Below are 21,564 nucleotides of genomic sequence, written 5' to 3'. Positions count from 1 at the left end.
ATGATATGAGTTTAAATTCAGGGCTACAATACACGTCGTCTGCCGCAGTTGAGTCATTGGTCACTTAAAATCAGCGATCGACAGAGCATCTCGCATTCCTGACGCACCACGCTGCGGCAACTTCCAGCATCGATCCGCTTACAGTTACACGTTAATAGTATTTGTGAAGTGACTCGCTGTGTTTGAGTGTAGCCGGTAACCGATGTCGCAACACTGTGGCGGCAAGTGACTGAGGTCAACTATCAAGAACTTTTAATCGGACTATAGTAACCAAGCGCTTTAGAATCACATTGCATGATACTCGTCACGGTTGTGGAGTGTATACTAGAAGTGCCCCGACTTCATCGATAAACTAAACCATGCATGTGCATACTAATGCCCTTCATTCCCTGCAGCCAATCGTGCGGTTTGAACGTCCTAACGCAAACGGTTCAGAAGTTATGACGATTTTACTTCATATAGTTCAATAATTGCCACCCTGCATGTTCAATTCATGAGACGTTTGTGCTGAACAAAAAAGAATTTATTTACTGTGTTTGTTATGAGCCTGTATCAGGGAAATATGCTCAAAGTATCTTATGTTAATATTTACCACCATTTTGCAAAATATGCTATGACATCACACACACACTGCACCATTGAAGTATGTCACCCCACCTATTTTTAAAAATGTGAACGCATTGACTCTTTGGTGGGTAGTAAAAATTCATCTTTCCTTCTAGTGGAAGCAGTGCCTCTAATAAGATTATCTCAACGTCAGGCTGAAGTACTTGCTACTCGAACGTACGACTACTTACAGTCACTATGGCTGACAAAAAGAACTACCCTCCTAGCAGTTTTCATTGTTAAAATTACAAAACAAATGGTTTGTTTGCTGTAAACTGTTTTATGACTTTAACAACTAGTTCCATTCGTTCCAGCAAATCTTATAGCTGAGGCATGTAGGGAGCTTAATCTGAGCTCTTATTTGACTGCATGATGTTGCTGTTATGACAGTCCACATGTGTCTGAGTGTATGCTGCTAGCTCTTTTGGTGCACATTCTTGTTCGAACTTTAAGTTTACGACTATATCTATAATTATAACGCATATGTATTTACATATAGATTATTGCTTAATGTGTGTAGCAGTGGGTTGTGTGTGCATGCGAGTGTACGTGTGTGTATGTCAGTGTGTGTGTGTGTGTGTGTGTGTGTGTGTGTGTGCGCGCGCGCGGGATAGAGTTATAAAATAAAAAAAAATGTAGGACACACACACACACACACACCGCGCGACCGCTACAGTCGCAGGTTCGAATCCTGCCTCGGATATGGATGTGTGATGGCCTTAGGTTAGTTAGGTTTTAGTAGTTCTAAGTTCTAGAGGACTGATGACCTCAGATGTTAAGTCCCATAGTGCCCAGAACCATTTGAACCACTAAATGTGTTTGCCTCTGTAAGTTACGAAGTAATAGGCGACGGAAATATTTATGCGGTAGGTCACGATAAGAAACGTTACACTGTCTGCGGAGCTATGAACATAGTTTATTGTGTTATTGTCAGAAGAGTTACAGCAAGAAGATACAAGTTTTTAAATGGAACAATAGTTGTTTCTATCATGCACTGCAGTCAGTAATACCAGCTATGTATACATCAATTTATATTTCATTCCTATCACCTTTAGTTTTGTTCGTCTCCGTAGCGAAACGGTAGCGTTATCGCCTACGACGCAGAGGGCCCGGGCTCGATTCACGGCAGGGGACTGGGTGTTGTGTGTCCTTTATCATCATTTTCATCATTATTGACGCGCAAGTCTCCGATGTGGCGTCAACTAGAAAGAACTTGCAATACGGCGGCCGAACTCCCCCGAATGAGGCCTCCCGGCCAACATTGCCATACGATCCTTTCATTTCAAGTTTGGGAGCTACAACCCTTCGAAGTTTCAAGGGAAGATACCACACACGCTGCGCATAACTCAATGCGCCTTCTAAATGTGGTGCGCCCGAGTTGTAACATCGCCGGTGTCCCGGAGCGAGAAGTTTCCTCGATGCGCTGTTAGACAGCCGACTATTACAGCGTTTTTTAAAAAATAGGAACCCCCATTTTTTATTACATGTTCGTGTAGTACGTAAAGAAATATGAATGTTTTAGTTGGACCACTTTTTTTGCTTTGTTATAGCAAAACAAAAAAAGTGGTCCAAATAAAACATTCATATTTCTTTACGTACTACACGAACATGTAATAAAAAATGGGGGTTCCTATTTAAAAAAAACGCTGTTGATATCTGTTTGACCTATGGCAGCGCCATCTAGCGGGCCAACCATAGCGCCATCTGGTTTCCCCCTTCAAGCTAGACGAGTTTCGTTCTTTGTAGTTTTTTCGTTTGATGCTTATTATGTGAGACATTTGGCCCGGTCACGATCAATGGACCACCCTGTATATATGGTGTCCCATTTATCTTGACCACCCTAAATAACTGTTTGTTCAGATGAAAATTACAAAATGTTTCAAGCAAATGTTCTTTATCCGTCAGGGGAACATCAATCAGCATGATTGCCTTCGTTGTAGCTTTGTTTTTTTACAAACATATGAACAGCGGTATGACTTTTTAAAATGTCACCCTGTATTTTTTATTCGATAATTCAATTCCTCTCCTAAGGACCTATTCAAAAATGTATCACAGGGTACCATTCACTGAAACACAACGTTATTAATTACATAGTACAACACTGACTTTGAGACCGGGGTCACAAACTCGTCCACTTGCTGGTGTTGTCAGAAAACAAAAACCAAGTAAAAACAAAACACAAAATTGACTTTGACTCTCCTGTACTACTGCCCAGGAGTAGAACATTCAAAGGTGCTCAAAGTGGTGACCCTGAACACCGATACACTGGTGCACTCGTTGAATGAAAGAATTATTTACTGCTTCCAGTGTCGCCTGCAGAAGAGAATTACAAGCAAGCACGATACGTTCTTGCATGTCCTCTGGAGTTGTTGGAATATCGCGATAGACAACGTCTTAATGCATCCCCAAAGAAAAAAGTCCCGAGGATTTAAATCAGGAGACCTAGCAATCCATCTGGCAGGATACCTTCGGTTCAGAACACGACGTGCACGCAAGGCATTATGTGCTGGACATCCATCGTGTTGATACCACATAAGCATTCTGGTTCTTAGCGGCACTTCATCGAGAAGAGGAGGAAGAATTCGTCTGAGGAAGTTGGCATACACTGTGCCGTTTAGACTACCACTGATAAAATAAGGGGCAATAATTGTAGTACCAAGCATCCCCACGAGACGTTAACTCTTCATTGACGCTGATGTTCCACCTGTCTAAGTCATCGTGGGTTGTCACTGGACCAATAATGCATGTTCGTTGTATTTACCTGTCCTTTGTTTGAGAAGGAACATGCATCGGTAAATAGAACATTGGAGAAGAAGTTCGGGTTGTAGAGGATTTGCTGCTGTGCCCACTGACAAAACTGTATACGATTCTGGAAATCATTCCCATGCTATTCTTGATGTAGGTGTATATGGTAAGGATGGAACCGGTGACGTGTAAGAATACGATGTACACTGGTTTTAGGTATGCCAATCTCGTGTTCAAGCTGTCGTGTGCTCACATGTGGATTCCTAGCAATGGAAGCGAGAACAGCAACTTCGGCAGTTTCGTCTGTGCGAGTGCTACGACGATTGCGTTGTCGTGGGTTGAAACGTCGCAAGAAGACGAGAAAACATCCGTCGAGAAGGTGGGTTCTTGTCAGGATATCGCTCTCTGTACAGTTCCGCTGCCTGCGTAGCATTTCGACTACCTTCAACAACAACAACAACAACAAGAAAAGAAACGATACGTCGATGCAGTTTGTAGGGAGGACAGCCTTTACTGTATGCCTACTCCTGACAACAGTATTTAAAAGGTCTAAACTACTGTATTAAATATACCCGTACATAAGAAAACGGTATTGTAATTACTGTCCTGCTAACTTACATTCCCCATAAATGAGTAGCATTTCTACCTTCTCTTCGTTGGTGTACATTCTACTCACACAATTCTTCAACTGACGATGGTTGACGGATGACGGGTGTGCATTCTACTTATGTTTACATTTGTCCTATGTCAACGTCAGCACGTGGATGTGTTCCATTACCTCGAGTACCTGCACTAAGCGCTGGGAGCGTCAACGTCAATGTTGTGTTATGTAATTAATAACGTTGTGTTTCAGTGAACGGTACACTGTGATACATTTTTAATAGGTCTTTAGGAGAGGAAATGAATTACCGAAGCCGGCCGAAGTGGCCGTGCGGTTCTAGGCGCTGCAGTCTGGAACCGCGAGACCGCTACGGTCGCAGGTTCGAATCCTGCCTCGGGCATGGATGTTTGTGATGTCCTTAGGTTAGTTAGGTTTAAGTAGTTCTAAGTTCTAGGGGACTAATGACCTCAGAAGTTGAGTCCCATAGTGCTCAGAGCCATTTGAACCATTTTTTGAATTACCGAATAAGTATACAGGGTGACATTTTAAAAAGTCATATCGCTGTTCATATCTTCGCAAAAAACAAAGCTACAACGAAGGCAATCATGCTGATTGATGTCCCACTGACGGCTAAAGAATGTTTGCTTGAAACATTTTGTAATTTGCATCTGGACAAACAGTTATTTAGGGTGGCCAAGATAAATGGGACACCCTGTTATATATGGTTTTTCCATAAAGGCATGCAAAAACTTAACAGGACATATAGAATGCTCCGCTGAACAATTTGAGGTGTGGTAGCTGGAGTTGGAGAAGCCAGCTTAAGGAGATGTGGAAGTAAATTTGTCTATCACTTTGTCTAGCATTGCTGTTTTCCAGCTTATTTACAACTCTGATGCATACAAGTTTACATGTGCTGTGCTGTACATTATTTACTTCCTGCAAGGAAACAAGGAAGACGAGGCGGATTACTAGGAAAGCATGATGCAGATTTTGTTTACTTTACTTCTCAATAAGGTGGCTCTGTTGTATCATATTTACATTTTCCCATGACAGTCCGCCTGCTTTCCTGAGTAGTAACGTGTTTTTCTACCATGCAGTGGGCCCGGGTTCGATTCCCTGCTAGGTAGGAGATTTTCTTCACTCATGGACTGGGTACTGTGTTGTCCTCATTGTCATTCATTATCACCGATGCACAAGTCACACAGTGTGGCGTCGCCTGAAATAAGACATGCGCACGGCGGCTGAACTTCCCTGAATGGGGACTCCTGGCCATCAATACCACACGATTTTTTCATTTTTCCTATGATAGAAAGTGCTATGAATCAATGACAGACCAATTCATTGCTAAATGCTATTTAGAGACATACAGTACAATACAATGAAGCAGTACAGGTATAGTTTCGCAGAACTCACAGACATGCAATTTGTGTATGGGGAAGTACGTTGCAATGTTCTCACTGCTGAAAGGCTGTACAGTGAACGACTTCCTAACAGGCATCATCTGTCATGACAAGTGTTTATTTCTCTAAATCGACGAATGCGGGAGACTGGTATATTGGAAAGAAGAAAACGAGGGACCTGGCAACATGAGGACCATTCGCGCATCCGATTTTGAAGAGGAAGTGCTGTAGAATATTGCAGCGGACCCCACTACAAGCACTTGTCGTATTGCGCGTGGAATGGGCGCTGCACATACTAGCGGTGGCGGGTACTCCACGAACAACAGATACACCTATCTTACCCACAACGGGCCCATACGTCCACAGCTCGTGGTCTAGTGGTCTGGTGGCTTGTGTTGCTGGATCACGGGGTCCTGGATCGATTCCCGGCCAGGTAGGGGATTTTATCTCCCTGGGGACTGGGTGTTTGTGTTGTCCTCCTCCTCCTCATCATGATTCGTGACAGTGGCTGGATTGGATTGTATAAGAAACTGCACTGTGTAAAAATTGGGTCTTCAAAAATGGCTCTGAGCACTATGGGACTTAACATCTGTGATCATCAGTCCCCTAGAACTGAGAACTACTTAAAACTAACTAACCTACGGACATCACACATCCATGCCCGAGGCAGGATTCGAACCTGCGACCGTAGCAGTCGTGCGGTTCCGGACTGAGCGCCTAGAACCGCTCGGCCACCGCGGTCGGCCTGGGTCTTCGTACGGGCGCTGATGACTGCGCAGTTGAGCGCCCCACAAACCAAACATAATCACAATCAACCGGTCCATGCAATGCTTGCGACTGACTTTGCACCAAGAGTCGCATTCTGTCAGGGTTGCTTCAACAGTGGATTGATCGACCAGATTTCCTCCAAATCGTGCTGTTTACTGACGAGGCCTCATTTGATTATGATGGTATTTCGAGCAGCGCTAATAGCCATGTGTGGGATGAGGAAATCCCTCATGCTGTAGTAGAATCACACCACCAAGAACATTTTGGTGTAAATATCTGGGCTGATAGTGTAGATGACAATCTCTTCTGCCTGCCTGTCTGAATGGCCACCTGTACCTGAGGTTTGTGCAAAGAGTTGTACTTGTGTTGTTGGTGAATGTACCCTTGACTGTTCATGTGAGGTTGTGGATACAACATAACGGATCACCACCTCACTTCAGTGTGGACGTCTGCAGCCATCTCAGTGTTGTATTTCCTGGACTCTGGACTGGAACTGGAGGTCCTATTCCATGGCCTGCAAAGTCACATGACTCTGTCTCACCTTGAATATTTCGTATGGTAATGTATAAAGTCACTTGTGTGTGAGACCCTAGGGGATACGGAAATGGAATTAGTTGCCAGAATTGTAGCTGCTTGTTATGTGATTCCAAACATACAAGGGATGTTTGTCAGGAAGAATCTTGTTCGCCGATGTCATGCTTGCATTGAGGTTGGTAGCCGTCAGTTTCAGAATATTTTACAAGATACAGTAGAAACGGTGCTTTCATTGTGTGAGTCATTGTATTTGCCGTTAACTGTTACTGATGAAAATAAAGAAGTACGCAGTAATCTAATTTTCTTCCTACTGTCTCCACAAGCTGGCTTCTCCAACCCTACGTTCCATACCTCAAATTGTTCAGTGGAGCATCCTCTATGTCGTGTTAAATTTTTGCACGCTCTTACATAAACACCCTGTATATACACTGGAGTACAAAATTAAAGCAACAAACGGAAATTTTGCAATGTTGTCTTTATTTTGCCACAAAACAGTTCAAACAGGTGATAGAAAAGTAGAAACATTGTAAAGAACACATAACGTAAGCAATTGATAAGATAGACAAAAATGTTCTTCGTTGTTTTCAACCTAACAGATTTGCACACACATTCCAACAACTGGTTAATGTGCTCACTATGGGTTCGACCAACTCTGGCAGCAACTGAGGCCTGACAATGACGGGGTATACGGTGAATGATGCCATCAATCTCATGTTGAGGCAATAACACCCTTTCTTCCTGCAGAGCTAGAGTGTTGGTGGATGCTTATGTGATGAAATTTGTCTTCCTAGTGCATCCCCAACATGCACTATGTGATCCAAACCGGAAGAATAAGCAGGCCACCCCATGAATTGAATATCTTCCGTTTCCAAGAAAACATCAATCACCTGTGCTCAAGCATGATCGTCCATCAATACGAAGTCTGGGCCCACAGCATCGCGCAAAAACCACACATGAGGTCGCAAGATCTCGTCCCAATACCTCACATCAGTTAAACTTTGTCGATTCACCCGTTCAATTTCGTGAAGAGGTATCGAGTGGTCAACATAATCCCTGCCCACACCATTAGAGATGCTCTTCGATATCGGTCTCTTTCCACAACGTTTGGGTCCCGAAATGGTGTTCCACGTTACATCCAGATGCGAATCTGTCGATAATCACTCTCGGGACCAAATCGGGACTCATCTGTAAAAAGAACATTGGCCTACTGCTCGACCGTTCAGGTGGCGTGATCATGACTCCACTCTACACGTTCCCTTCTGTGAAGAGACGTCAGAAGTACACATACAGCTGGTCTCTGACAATAAAGGCCACTCTGTTGAAGCCTTCTCTACACCTTTTGCCTCGATAAAACGCGTCCAGTGGGTGCTGTGAGGTCAAACGCCAGTTGCTGTGCAGTACTAAGTTGGTATTGTCGTGCACATACAGCCAAAAAGCAATCCTCTCTTTCTGATTTCACACGTAGTGGGCGCTGCCCTGGTCTTAGGACCGAGTGAGGTGGCGCAGTGGTTAGACACTGGACTCGCATTCGGGAGGACGACGGTTCAATCCCGCGTCCGGCCATCCTGATTTAGGTTTTCCGTAATTTCCCTAAATCGCTCCAGGCAAATGCCGGGATGGTTCCTTTCACAGGGCACGGCCGACTTCCTTCCCTGTCCTTCCCTAATCCGATGAGACCGATGACCTCGCTGTCTGGTCTCTTTCCCCAAACAACCCAACCCAACCCCGGTCTTAGGGTTACAGTTTCGGTCTCTGTTAACTGTCGCCACATCTGAGAAATAACATTAAGCTATTGGGCCATATCAGTTTGCTACTGTTTAGCTTCCATAAATCCTATGGCCCTCCACTGCTTAGAGTCTGGCAGGCTTCCTCTCTGTACCATACTGCACTGTCTGTGACTGTGTCCGTAGCGATTGTGGGTGCAGGACTACCTAGCAAACACTACCCCTTTTGATAGGTACCCCGATGTCATCGCTGTCGCGGTTGTCTGTTGGCTGGAACGCAATCTGCCGTGCAAAACACTAGCATACGGACATCTGCTGACAGTTTGTATGAGTATATCGTGAATTACACACAGGACGGGGAAATCGCCTTAATTTTGGACACCACACACGCTGTCTGTTCCTGGTGACGATATTTCCGATTATTCCCTTTTGCAAGAGCGATTGAACGTGAGTAGTCATGATTTCTTCTTCTTTATTCGTTCTTCCCAAATTCTCTTCATACGTCCACTGTGTTCTCTCTTGCGTTCTTCCGACCATCTTTTTCCCGTTCTGTTCTCCGTATGTTCTTGTTTAAGTGTGTGTTTCTGTATGATGTTTCTAAACTGTTCTCTATTGTTTATATTGTCTTGTGTGATCCCCAGTTCTTTAATGTCTTCTTCTGCTTCAGTGATCCACTTTTTCTTGTTTTTGCTCTTGTTCACTATCTCAAAGATTTGTCTTGTGAGCCTGCTTTTATTCATCCTGCTGATATGTCCATAAAATTTCATCCTTCTCTTTCTAATGGTGTCTGTTATTGTTTATATCTTTGTAAATCTCTCTAGTTGTCCTCTTCATCCAAATTCTTTCCCGACACACTGGTCCATATATTTGCCTCAGAATTTTTCTTTCCTACTTTTCAGTCTCTATGATCTTAGAATGACCATGAATCACTGTGGTTTCTGCAGCATAAAGTACTTCTTATAGAACTACTGTGTTGTAATGCCTTAGTTTCACATTGACAGAAATAGATTTCTTATTATAGTGATTCCAAGTGAGCTTATATGCTTTTTGTAATCTGGAGATTCTATCTTTATTGGCTTTTGAGTTCAGTCTTGATGGTTGGATTATCTCTCCCAGATATCTGAAGTGCGCAACTTGTGCCACTTTCCTGTACTGAGGAGTAATGGGGAGATTATCTATCGATTTGTTTTCCATATACTGTGTTTTCTCGGAGGAGATTTGTAGGCCAGTTTTCTGTGAGATTTCGTGTAGTTTTTCCAATGCAAGTTTGGCTTCCTCTCTATTGTTCTTTAGAATGGCAAGATCGTCCGCGAAATCCAGACACTTCACCCTAATTCTCTGCTTTTTGTTAATCCCAAGCTCAATTCCTTTTATTTCCTTTCCCCATGTCCTCACAATTTTTTCCAGAATCATGTTAAACAGAAGGGAGGACATTCCATCTCCTTGGCGAACACCAGTATGGATATGAAATGCTTCTGATGTTCCTCCCATGAATTTAACTTTGGAGGTTGTATCTGTTAATGCCTGTTGAATAACTGAACTTGTTTTCCTGTCAATCCTGAACTCCTCTAAGGTGTGAAATAATGTTTGTCTATCTATTGAGTCACAAGCCTTTTTAAATACTGTGATAACAAAAGTTACCACAGTATTTCTACATCTTCTAATTTGCAAAATTGCTTTTTAAGTTCCATATCTGTTCGATCCAAGATAGACCTTTGCGAAACCCTGCCTGATACTCCCCTATTAACTGGTTCGTTTGTTGCTCTAGTCTGTTTAGCAGGGCCTCTGAAAGAATTTTGTATATTACAGGAAGCAGTGAAATTCCCCTGTAATTATCTGTATCGGTTTTTGCACCTTTTTTGTGGAGAGGGTGAATCAATGCACATTTCCACTCTGCAGGTATTTTTTCAGTTTCCCAAATATTTGATATAATTATGTGGGTTACTTGTGTGAGATTATTGTCATTTAATTTCCATACTTCTGCTATGATTCCGTCTTCCCCTGGAGACTTGTTGTTCGTCAAAGAATTGATTATTTCCTTTACCTCTTTAAGTGATGGATTTCAATCGGGATTGGATGTGGGTTTTTCGAAATCTAATTGTGCTGTCGGAGGCTCGCAGTTGACAAGTGAGTGAAAATATTTAGATAAAATTTGACCATTCTTTTTAGGGTTGGTTTCCAGAGATCCATCGGACCTCCGAAAGCACAGATTAGATGGTTGATACCCTGTTAGGTTTTCTTTGAAAATTTTGTAAAAATTTCTGGTGTTGTTTTTGATAAATTCTTAATCAATTTATTTAAGCCGGCTTTTATCATATCTACGTTTTTCTCTTCGTATTGGATTGGATGAACTCTACTGTATTCTCAAAAATTCCTGCCATTTTTCCGTAGTTTTGTTGCTACTGAAAGTTTTCCAAGCTTGTATTCTTTCTTCCATTGCTTGATCACATGTACTCTTCCACCACCTGTGTTTTCTCTTTCTTGGCGGTTTGCCAATTTTCATAGTGTTTTTCAGTACTTCTGCAAGTTCATTCCAGTTCGTTGCGTTTGATTGCCCAGTTTCCTGGAGAATTTCCCTCTTGTTAAGGTTAAGGTATTCAGGATCAATTCTAACTGTTTTGTTCATTGGTGGTATCTTTCTGTTAGGTTGAAATCTAATCTTTATTTGCAGTAGACGGTGGTCTGACTCAAAAAATCCCTTTCTTGTTGGTACGTTGAGTATTTCTTTGGTATTCTTATTATATATGGCAACATGGTCTGTCTGAAATTCACCAAAAGTTGAATTTGGTGATTTCCATGTTGTAAGTTTGTTTACTGGTTGAAGGAATTGTGTAGACTTGATTTTAAGGTCAAAATTTTCGCAGAAGTTTATCAGTCTCTCGCCGTTTTTGTTTGTTCCCGTTGTTTTTCTGAATTTTTTCTCTTTGCCGAGTTGTCCATTGAAATCTCCTAACATAATTTTCACGTGATGAGTAGGGATTTTATTTGAGGTTTCCTCCAGTAGCTCCCAATATATATACGTGTGTGAGTGTGGGTGTGCGTGTGTATCAATTTACAAATGACTGTTACAGTAACAGCCACTCATTATTATGCTATATTTTGGCTGTCCCAATAAACTCGGTAAAGAAGAAAGGTGAGCTTCTCGTATAACTAAACGTAGCTCAAAAATGGAAAGGTAGTTCTGCAGCTGTATTATTTGTAATAACACATCATTTGGAATTCATATAAACTGAACAGATTCTCCTAAAAGGGTAATACTCAGTATCAAATTACTGTAGGCATAGCATCAGGAAAGTAGAATCGGCTATATACATGAAAAGTGGAAACTCCAGGCCACTCTAATAAATGAGTACTGCAGTTAGTTATTTTAGTTCTGGCGGTCTAAAGTCTCACAACAGAACTTTTTTAAAACTTCACAAAGTAATTAGAGTGCTAATAATACTTAGTAGAAATAACCAGGAATTCACTGTATGTCCTATCTCAATACTAATTTCATCTTAGGTAATATTGATGGTGCTGAAAGTACTGATTATGGACACTGTTGTCCAATTTCTTTTCTTCCCCATAGTAATAATCCAAATAAAAAAGATTGATAATTCATTATTATACAAGCAGTCTTTCATTAAATAGCTGCCTTTCATGAAACTCCACAGTAAATGGGTTATCTGACTATGATGGTCAAAGGCAGTATTAAAGCATCTTCATCAGTCATGTTAAATTAAAGAAAAGAGAACTCAGGGGTAGTCAGAATCATTAATGCTGACTCAGCTACACCATTCAGGCGTATTTTAGTACATGAACAATGGGAATGAGTTTACTAGGGATATACAGGTGATGAGAATTAAGTATCTCTCAAAAATAAAATATTCTTATAATGCTGTGATATAGTGAAAGTATTTCTTTTTTTTTCAAAGCAATTACTTCCTCCAGTCATGATTTATTGTTCATATACTTTACATGAATAGTCTACAGCACATCCTTTCGGTTGTTAATGTATGTCTTTACTTGTTCAGCAGAATGAGATTTATGGAACATGATGTATCAATAAATGAATAAAAGCAATAACAAGAAGCACATAGAAAATTAACTGAAACTCTCTAATACAAGAGAACTAATCAGGAAAACCAACCATTCCTCCCCCAATCTGTTCACACCGAAGCAGCTGGAGAAATAATTTACAAAAGAAATAAAAACAGCAAGTCTTTTGGGTTTTACCTTACTCTGTGCCTGCTGCTCGCAAAATATATATGAGATTTTACAAACTAAAAGAAAAGTCTTTATCATGAGAGTCTTCAGTAAGGATATTCGAAATACCTTGCATTATCTCTAATGATTGCTGTTTATTTACAAAATCTAGAACTGTATGGTTTTCAACATACTTCAGTATACTATCAATATCATGAACATAATTTACTCTCATAGGAAAGTTATTTGTTTGAAAAGCTATTTTCTAAAATTCCTTTATAAAAAACTGAAACTTCCAACTTTCATTAATAACTACAGAATAACACAACTGAAGTACAGACCCTGGTGTGTTTATGTTAGCAAAAATTACGCTGTCTGTTCCTGGCGACGATCCTTACGAGGAAAAGTTCATTTTATGCCCCTCCCCTATAAAGTGAAATATACTTGAAATTTTATTTTCACTTTCATATTGCTCTGCCGATTTCACACTTTCATTCATACCAATCTTCATACTAATCTTGTCAGCTGTGTTGTTGAGCTAAGAAGCAAATGACCTCAATACTTCGTACAGAACTGCTTTAAAAATCAATTGAAATATGTGTTTCAGGGGAAGGAAGACACGCATAACAAATTTTTCATCAATTACTTATCCTTGATTGACGTGTGGACAGAAAATCCTTTTTGGGCATTTCTCAGCTTCTCAAATTTGGGAAATTGGAGCATGTGCACTTTCATTTCAACTTGGGTTTACAATTTCCCTGGTAATCTACATCTACATCTACATCTACATCCATACTCCGCAAGCCACCTGACGGTGTGTGGCGGAGGGTACCTTGACTTCCTCTATCGGTTCTCCCTTGTATTTCAGTCTCGTATTGTTCGTGGAAAGAAGGATTGTCGGTATGCCTCTGTGTGGGCTCTAATCTCTCTGATTTTATCCTCATGATCTCTTCGCGAGATATACGTAGGAGGGAGCAATATACTGCTTGACTCTTCAGTGAAGATATGTTCTCGAAACTTTAACAAAAGCCTGTACCGAGCTACTGAGCGTCTCTCCTGCAGAGTCTTCCACTGGAGTTTATCTATCATCTCCGTAACGCTTTCGCGATTACTAAATGATCCTGTAACGAAGCACGCTGCTCTCCATTGGATCTTCTCTATCTCTTCTATCAACCCTATCTGGTACGGATCCCACAGTGCTGAGCAGTATTCAAGCAGTGGGCGAACAAGCGTACTGTAACCTACTTCCTTTGTTTTCGGATTGCATTTCCTTAGGATTCTTCCAATGAATCCCAGTCTGGCATCTGCTTTACTGATGATCAACTTTATATGATCATTCCATTTTAAATCACTCCTAATGCGTACTCCCAGATAATTTATGGAATTAACTGCTTCCAGTTGCTTACCTGCTATTTTGTAGCTAAATGATAAAGGATCTATCTTTCTATGTATTCGCAGCACATTACACTTGTCTACATTGAGATTCAATTGGGAACACAGCACTGGTATCCCATACTTAAAAAAAAACTATAGGCGTATATTGTATGAAATGTAACACTTTCAAGTGGCACACACTTCCCACATGACACATTCGTGATCTGAAACTTTGCATAGCAAAAAGTCAACACCTAGTGCCATCACATTCCAATTTGGCCACTGTGTATAGGACTGGGTATTTACAAAGTGTTGCTATAGCTCATGTGTGTCTCAGAGACAAGGTCGTGAGGAATGAGTTCACTTCATGATGTATGTATATAGTATACACTGATGCAAAATATTACACCGACATATATGCCACAGTTATGCAAAAAAAAAGTACTTACTGATAGGTATTCCCAGCACAGCTCACAGTAGTTTCTTATGTGGCGAGAGACTTGAGATATATTTTAATAGTGTATCCAATTCTACCAAATAGAAAGTGCTGTGTTGGTGGAACGAATCAAGTAATGCTTCTTCCTACCATTCTGTTGTATTACTATTATTTGTTGAACAATATTTCTCCTGTCCACAATCATATGTTCCTCAGTGATCATGCCTTCCATTTTTAGAGCAGAAAGCTGTGAGTACATTTCTCTGATAGGTGTTTACAACAAATAGAGTTGTTTAAGTCTTCTTTGCTCAAAGCAAGAGTCTCGTCAATTGAACACATGAGACATGGATGTACGTGCTGACAGTGAAGAAATGACAGCTCTCACACAACTGAACTATGTAAGATAAAATTGCTCGAATGGTGGGTGCCGAGCTTGCAGGCCACTGGTGCCATGGAGCCTGTCGGCGTTTTCGGGAAAACGTATAACGCCATTGGTTACCAGTGGAGAGGTAAAGGGAGGGAATTCTGTGAATAGTGTCACTGCCGCAGAGTCGGATGCAGGAGTCACCAGTTCTGGGAAAAGAGTTGATGTCTGCAATATCATGAATGCTCTGCCAAAAAAGTGCTGACATCAGCAGTTATGGCCAGAACATACACTGCCCCTCTACTGATATACTGTGAACCACAGATGAGGGGCAACAGGTATATTACATATTATTAGATTTCTGGAAAGTGTTTGACACAGTGCCACACATCAGACTATTATATTAACAATGGTCTGAGAACCCAGAAAGTTGTCCTGGGCGGCGAAGGCTCATCAGAGACAGGTGTACCATCTGTAGTGTTCTGTGGAGATGTGACTGGAACTTTGTAATGAAGAATCTGTCAGATAGTGTGAGCAGCAATCTGCGACTGTTCGCTCATTCTGCTGTAGTGTATGGTAAAGCGTCATTGTTGAGTGACTATAGGATTATACAGGATGACTTGGACAGAATTTCTATTTGTTGTGTTGAGTGGTAGCTTTCTCTAAGTGTGTAAAATGTAAGTTAATGCAGATGACTAAGCAAAACAGCCTGTAATGTTCGAATACATTATTACTGGTGTGCTGCATGACACAGTCACGTCGATTAAATATCTTGGCCTAATGCTCGAAAGCGACATGAATTGGAATGAACATGTCAGGTCAGTTGTAGGAAAGCGAATGGTTGACTTTAGTTTATTGGAAAATTCTGGAAAGTGTAGTTCATCTGTACAGGAGACTGCATACAGAACACTTGAGCTTCCCATTCTATAGTACTGCTAAAGTTGTTCGCATACCCACCAGGTCGGATTGAAGGAAGGCATCTTAGCAGTTCAGAGTTTGCTGCTAGATTTGTTACAGCGAGTATTGTGGAAATGTTCCGTTGACTCAAATGGGAATCCTGGAGATAGGAAGATGTTCTTTTTGCAAAACGTTATTCAGAATGTTTAGACAACTGACATTTGCGACAGGGTGTAGAACGTTTCTACACTACTGGCCATTAAAATTGCTACACCACGAAGATGACGTGCTACAGACGCGAAATTTAACCAACAGCAAGAAGATGCTGTGATATGCAAATGATTAGCTTTTCAGAGCATTCACACAAGGTTGGCGCCGGTGGCGACACCTACAACGTGCTGACATGAGGAAAGTTTCCAACCTATATCTCATACACAAACAGCAGTTGACCGGCGTTACCTGGTGAGACGTTGTTGTGATGCCTCGTGCAAGGAGGAGAAATGCGTACCATCAAGTTTCCGATTTTGATAAGGTCGGATTGTAGCCTATAGCGATTGAGGTTTATCATATTGCGACATTGCTGCTCGCGTCGGTCGAGATCCAATGACTGTTAGCAGAATATGGAATCGGTGGGTTCAGGTGGGTAATACAGAATGCCGTCCTGCATCCCTACGGCCTCGTATCACTAGCAGTCGAGATGGCAGGCATCTTATCCGCATGGATGTAACGAATTGTACAGCCACGTCTCGATCCCTGAGTCAACAGATGGGGACGTTTGCAAAACAACAACCATCTGCACGAACAGTTCCATGACGTTTGCAGCACCATGGACTATCAGCTTGGAGACCATGGCTGCGGTTACCCTTGACGCTGCATCACAGACAGGAGCGCTTGCAATGGTATACTCAATTACGAACCTGGGTGCACGAATGGCAAAACGTCATTTTTTCGGATGAATCCAGGTTCTGTTTACAGCATCATGATGGTCGCATCCGTGTTTGGCGACATCGCGGTGAACGCACATTGTTGTTGTTGTTGTAGTCTTCAGTCCTGAGACTGGTTTGAAGCAGCTCTCCATGCTACTCTATCCTGTAGAAGCTTCTTCATCTCCCAGTACCTACTGAAACGTACATCCTTCTGAATCTGCTTGGGGTATTCGTCTCTTGGTCTCCCTCTACGATTTTTACCCTCCACGCTGCCCTCCAAACCTAAACTGGTGATCCCTTGATGCCTCAGAACATGTCCTACCAACCGATCCCTAATTCTAGTCAAGTTGTGCCACAAACTTCTCTTCTCCACAATCCTCTTCAACACCTCCTCATTAGTTATGTATCTGCCCACCTAATCTTCAGAATTCTTCTGTAGCACCACATTTCGAAGGCTTCTATTCTCTTCTTGTCTAAGCTATTTATCGTCCATGTTTCACTTCCATACGGGGCTACACTCCATACAAATACTTTCAGAAACGACTTCCTGATACTTAAATCTATACTCGATGTTAACAAATTTCTCTTCTTCAGAAACTCTTTCCTTCCCATTGCCAGTCTACATTTTATATCCTCTCTACTTCGATCATCAGTTATTTTGCTCCCCAAATAGCAAAACTCCTTTACTACTTCAAGTGTCTCATTTCCTAATCTAATACCCTCAGCATCACCCGACTTAATTCGACTACATTCCATTATCCTCGTTTTGCTTTTGTTGATGTTCGTCTTATATCCTCCATTCAAGACACTATCCATTCCATTCAACTGCTCTTCCAAGTCCTTTGCTGTCTCTGACAGAATTACAATGTCATCGGCGAACCTCAAAGTTTTTATTTCTTCTCCATGGATTTTAATACCTACTCGGAATTTTTCTTTGGTTTCCTTCACTGCTTGCTCAATATACAGATTGAGTAACATCGGGGATAAGCTACAACCCTGTCTCACTCCCTTCCCAACCACTGTTTCCCTTTCATGCCCCTCAACTCTTATAACTGCCATTTGGTTTCTATACAAATTGTAAATAGCCTTTCGCTCCCTGTATTTTTCCCCTGCCACCTTCAGAATTTGAAAGAGAGTATTCCAGTCAACATTGTCAAAAGCTTTCTCTGAGTCTACAAATGCTAGAAACCTAGGTTTGCCTTTCCTTAATCTAGCTTCTAAGATAAGTCGTAGGGTCACTATTGCCTCACGTGTTCCAATATTTCTACGGAATCCAAACTGATCTTCCCCTGGGTCGGCTTCTACTAGTTTTTCCATTCGTCTGTAAGGAATTCGCGTTAGCATTTTGCAGCCGTGACTCATAAAACTGATAGTTCGGTAATTTTCACATCTGTGAACACCTGCTTTCTTTGGGATTGGAATTATTATATTCTTCTTGAAGTCTGAGGGTATTTCGCGTGTCTCATACATCTTGCTCTCAAGATGATAGAGTTTTGTCAGGACTCGCTCTCCCAAGTCCGTCAGTAGTTCTAATGGAATGTTGTGTACTCCTGGGGCCTTGTTTCGACTCAGGTCTTTCAGTGCTCTGTCAAACTCTTCAAGCAGTATCATATCTCCCATTTCATCTTCATCTACACACTCTTCCATTTCCATAATATTGTCCTCAAGCACATCGCCCTTGTATAGACCCTCTGTATACTCCTTCCACCTTTCTGCTTTCCCTTCTTTGCTTAGAACTGGGTTTCCATCTGAGCTCTTAATATTCATACAAGTGGTTCTCTTTTCTCCAAAGGTCTCTTTAATTTTCCTATAGGCAGTATCTATCTTACCCCTAGTGAGATAAGGCTCTGCATCCTTACATTTATCCTCTAGCCATCCGTGCTTAGCCATTTTGCACTTCAAGGTCGATCTAATTTTTGAGACGTTTGTATACCTTTTTGCCTGCTTCGTTTACTGCATTTTTATATTTTCTCCTTTCATCAATTAAATTCAATATTTCTTCTGTTACCCAAGGATTTCTACTAGCCCTCGTCTTTTTACCTACTTGATCATCTGCTGCCTTCACTACTTCATCCCTCAAAGCTACCCATTCTTCTTCTACTGTATTTCTTTCCCCCACTCCTGCCATTTGTTCCCTTACGCTCTCCCTGAAACTCTGTACAACCTCTGGTTTAGTCAGTTTATCCCATTTCCTTAAATTCCTACCTTTTTGCAGTTTCTTCAGTTTTAATCTACAGTTCATAACCAATAGATTGTGGTCAGAGTCCACATCTGCCCCTGGAATTGTCTTACAATTTAAAACCTGGTTCCTAAATCTCTGTCTTACCATTATATAATCTATCTGAAATCTGTCAGTATCTCCAGGCTTCTTCCATGTATACAACCTTCTTTTATGATTCTTGAACCAAGTGTTAGCTATGATTAAGTTGTGCTCTGTGAAAAATTCTACCAGGCGGCTTCGTCTTTCATTTCTTACCCCCAATCCATATTCACCTACTACGTTTCCTTCTCTCCCTTTTCCTACTACCGAATTCCAGTCACCCATGACTATTAAATTTTCGTCTCCCTTCACTATCTGAATAATTTCTTTTATTTCGTCATACATTTCTTGAATTTCTTCGTCATCTGCAGAGCTAGTTGGCATATAAACTTGTACTACTGTAGTAGGCGTGGGCTTCGTGTCTATCTTGGCCACAATAATGCGTTCACTATGCTGTTTGTAGTAGCTTGCCCGCATTCCTATTTTTTTACTCATTATTAAACCTACTCCTGCATTACCCCTATTTGACTTTGTATTTATAACCCGGTATTCGCCTGACCAAAAGTCTTGTTCCTCCCGCCACCGAACTTCACTAATTCCCACTATATCTAACTTTAACCTATTTATTTCCCTTTTTAAATTTTCTAACCTACCTGCCCGATTAAGGGATCTGACATTCCACGCTCCGATCCGTAGAACGCCAGTTTTCTTTCTCCTGATAACGACGTCCTCTTGAGTAGTCCCCGTCCGGAGATCCGAATGGGGGACTATTTACCTCCGGAATATTTTACCCAAGAGGACGCCATCATCATTAACCATACAGTAAAGCTGCATGCCCTCGGGAAAAATTACGGCTGTAGTTTCCCCTTGCTTTCAACCGTTCGCAGTACCAGCACAGCAAGGCTGTTTTGGTTAGTGTTACAAGGCCAGATCAGCCAATCATCCAGACTGTTGCCCCTGCAACTACTGAAAAGGCTGCTGCCCCTCTTCAGGAACCACACGTTTGTCTGGCCTCTCAACAGATACCCCTCCGTTGTGGTTGCACCTACGGTACGACTATCTGTATCGCTGAGGCACGCAAGCCGCCCCACCAATGGCAAGGTGCATGGTTCATTGGGGGGAGGGAACGCACATTGGAAGCGTGTATTCATCATCGCCATACTGGTGTATGATCCGGCGTGATGGTATGGGGTGCCGTTGGTTACACGTATCGTTCATGTCTTGTTCGCATTGACGGCACTTTGAACAGTGGACGTTACATTTCAGATGTGTTACGACCCGTGGCTCTACCCTTCATTCGATCCCTGCGAAACCCTACATTTCAGCAGGATAATATACGACCGCATATTGCAGGTCTGTACGGGCCTTTCTGGGAACAGAAAATGTTCGACTGCTGCCCTGGCCAGCACATTCTCCAGATCTCTCACCAATTGAAAACGTCTGGTCAATGGTGGCCGAGCAACTAACTCGTCACAATACGCCAGTCACTACTCTTGATGAACTGTGGTATCGTTTTGAGGCTGCATGGGCAGCTCTACCTGTACACGCCATCCAAGCTCTGTTTGACTCAATGCCCGTTATTACGGCCATAGGTGGTTGTTCTGGGTACTGATTTCTCAGGATCTATGCACCCAAATTGGGTGAAAATGTAATCACATGTCAGTTCTAGTATAATATATTTGTCCAATGAATAGCCGTTTATCATCTGCATTTCTTCTTGGTGTAGCAATTTTAATGGCCAGTAGTGTACTACTACCAACGTTTACCTCACTTAAGGACTACGAAGACAAGATTGAGACATAAGGGGTCATATTGAAGCGAGTCTTTTTCTCCTAGCTGCAGCTGTGACAGGAATGGGGAATGGATTTTTGTAAATGTTGTAAAAGAAGTTAATTTATCTGTAGCCAAGCAGCATGTTACTGTCTGATCCGAGGAGCCAATTATAGCCCTCTGCATCATCAGTTTAGCAACAGAGATATTCTGCATAAAAGAAAACATGCAAGTCATCCCAAGCACAGCAGTATTCGGTGTACAGCAGGGACAAATATGGCACTCCTGTAGCGTTCCACCTTACGAAGAATGACACACATCTCACTCATTCCGTCTTCAGGCCACGAGTGACCTATCGGGACCATCCGACCGCCGTGTCATCCTCAGCTGAGGATGCAGATAGGAGGGGCATGGGGTCAGCACACCGCTCTCTCAGTCGTAATGATGGTTTTCTTGACCGAAGCCGCTACTATTCGGTCGAATAGCTCCTCAATTGCCATCACGAGGCTGAGTGCACCCCGATAAATGGCAATAGCACGTGGCGGCCTGGATGGTCACCCAACCAAGTCCGACCACGCCCGACAGCGCTTAACTTCGGTGATCTCACGGAAACCGGTGTATCGACTGCGGCAAGGCCGTTGCCCATGACACACATCTACTGAGGGAAATAGTTTTCCGGTAAAGATTCTGTATTTTGCACCATGGCACTTCTTGGTGGCATCAAGGCACACAGCAAGGTTTGTCACCACAAGACATTTCTGTGCAGAGGGCGCTGGTGTTATGTGGCAGTTTGTCCCCAAACTATCACACAGCATATTTTATAATGTAATCTGCACATCTCAAGAATCAATTTAGTCGATCCTAAAACGCTGCATCACAACTGAGAAAATATTCAATACTGCCAATGACTGCTCAGCTAATTACTTCTTCCCTTCCTTCTTTTTATTACATTGCAAGGGACCTACTACTCTGCA

The 21,564-nt window shown here is 42.0% G+C and overlaps 1 pseudogene; it reads right to left on the bottom strand.

Annotated features, from left to right (window-relative positions):
- Positions 1 to 21,116: 21,116 nt before the first annotated feature.
- Positions 21,117 to 21,233, bottom strand: LOC126472216 (5S ribosomal RNA; annotated as a pseudogene).
- Positions 21,234 to 21,564: the final 331 nt, after the last annotated feature.

The sequence above is a fragment of the Schistocerca serialis genome, chromosome 3 (assembly GCF_023864345.2).
Source record: "Schistocerca serialis cubense isolate TAMUIC-IGC-003099 chromosome 3, iqSchSeri2.2, whole genome shotgun sequence".
Lineage (NCBI taxonomy): Eukaryota > Metazoa > Arthropoda > Insecta > Orthoptera > Acrididae > Schistocerca > Schistocerca serialis.
The sequence above is the reverse complement of the archived record's forward strand: the minus strand, read 5'-3'. Positions and strand labels throughout refer to the sequence as shown.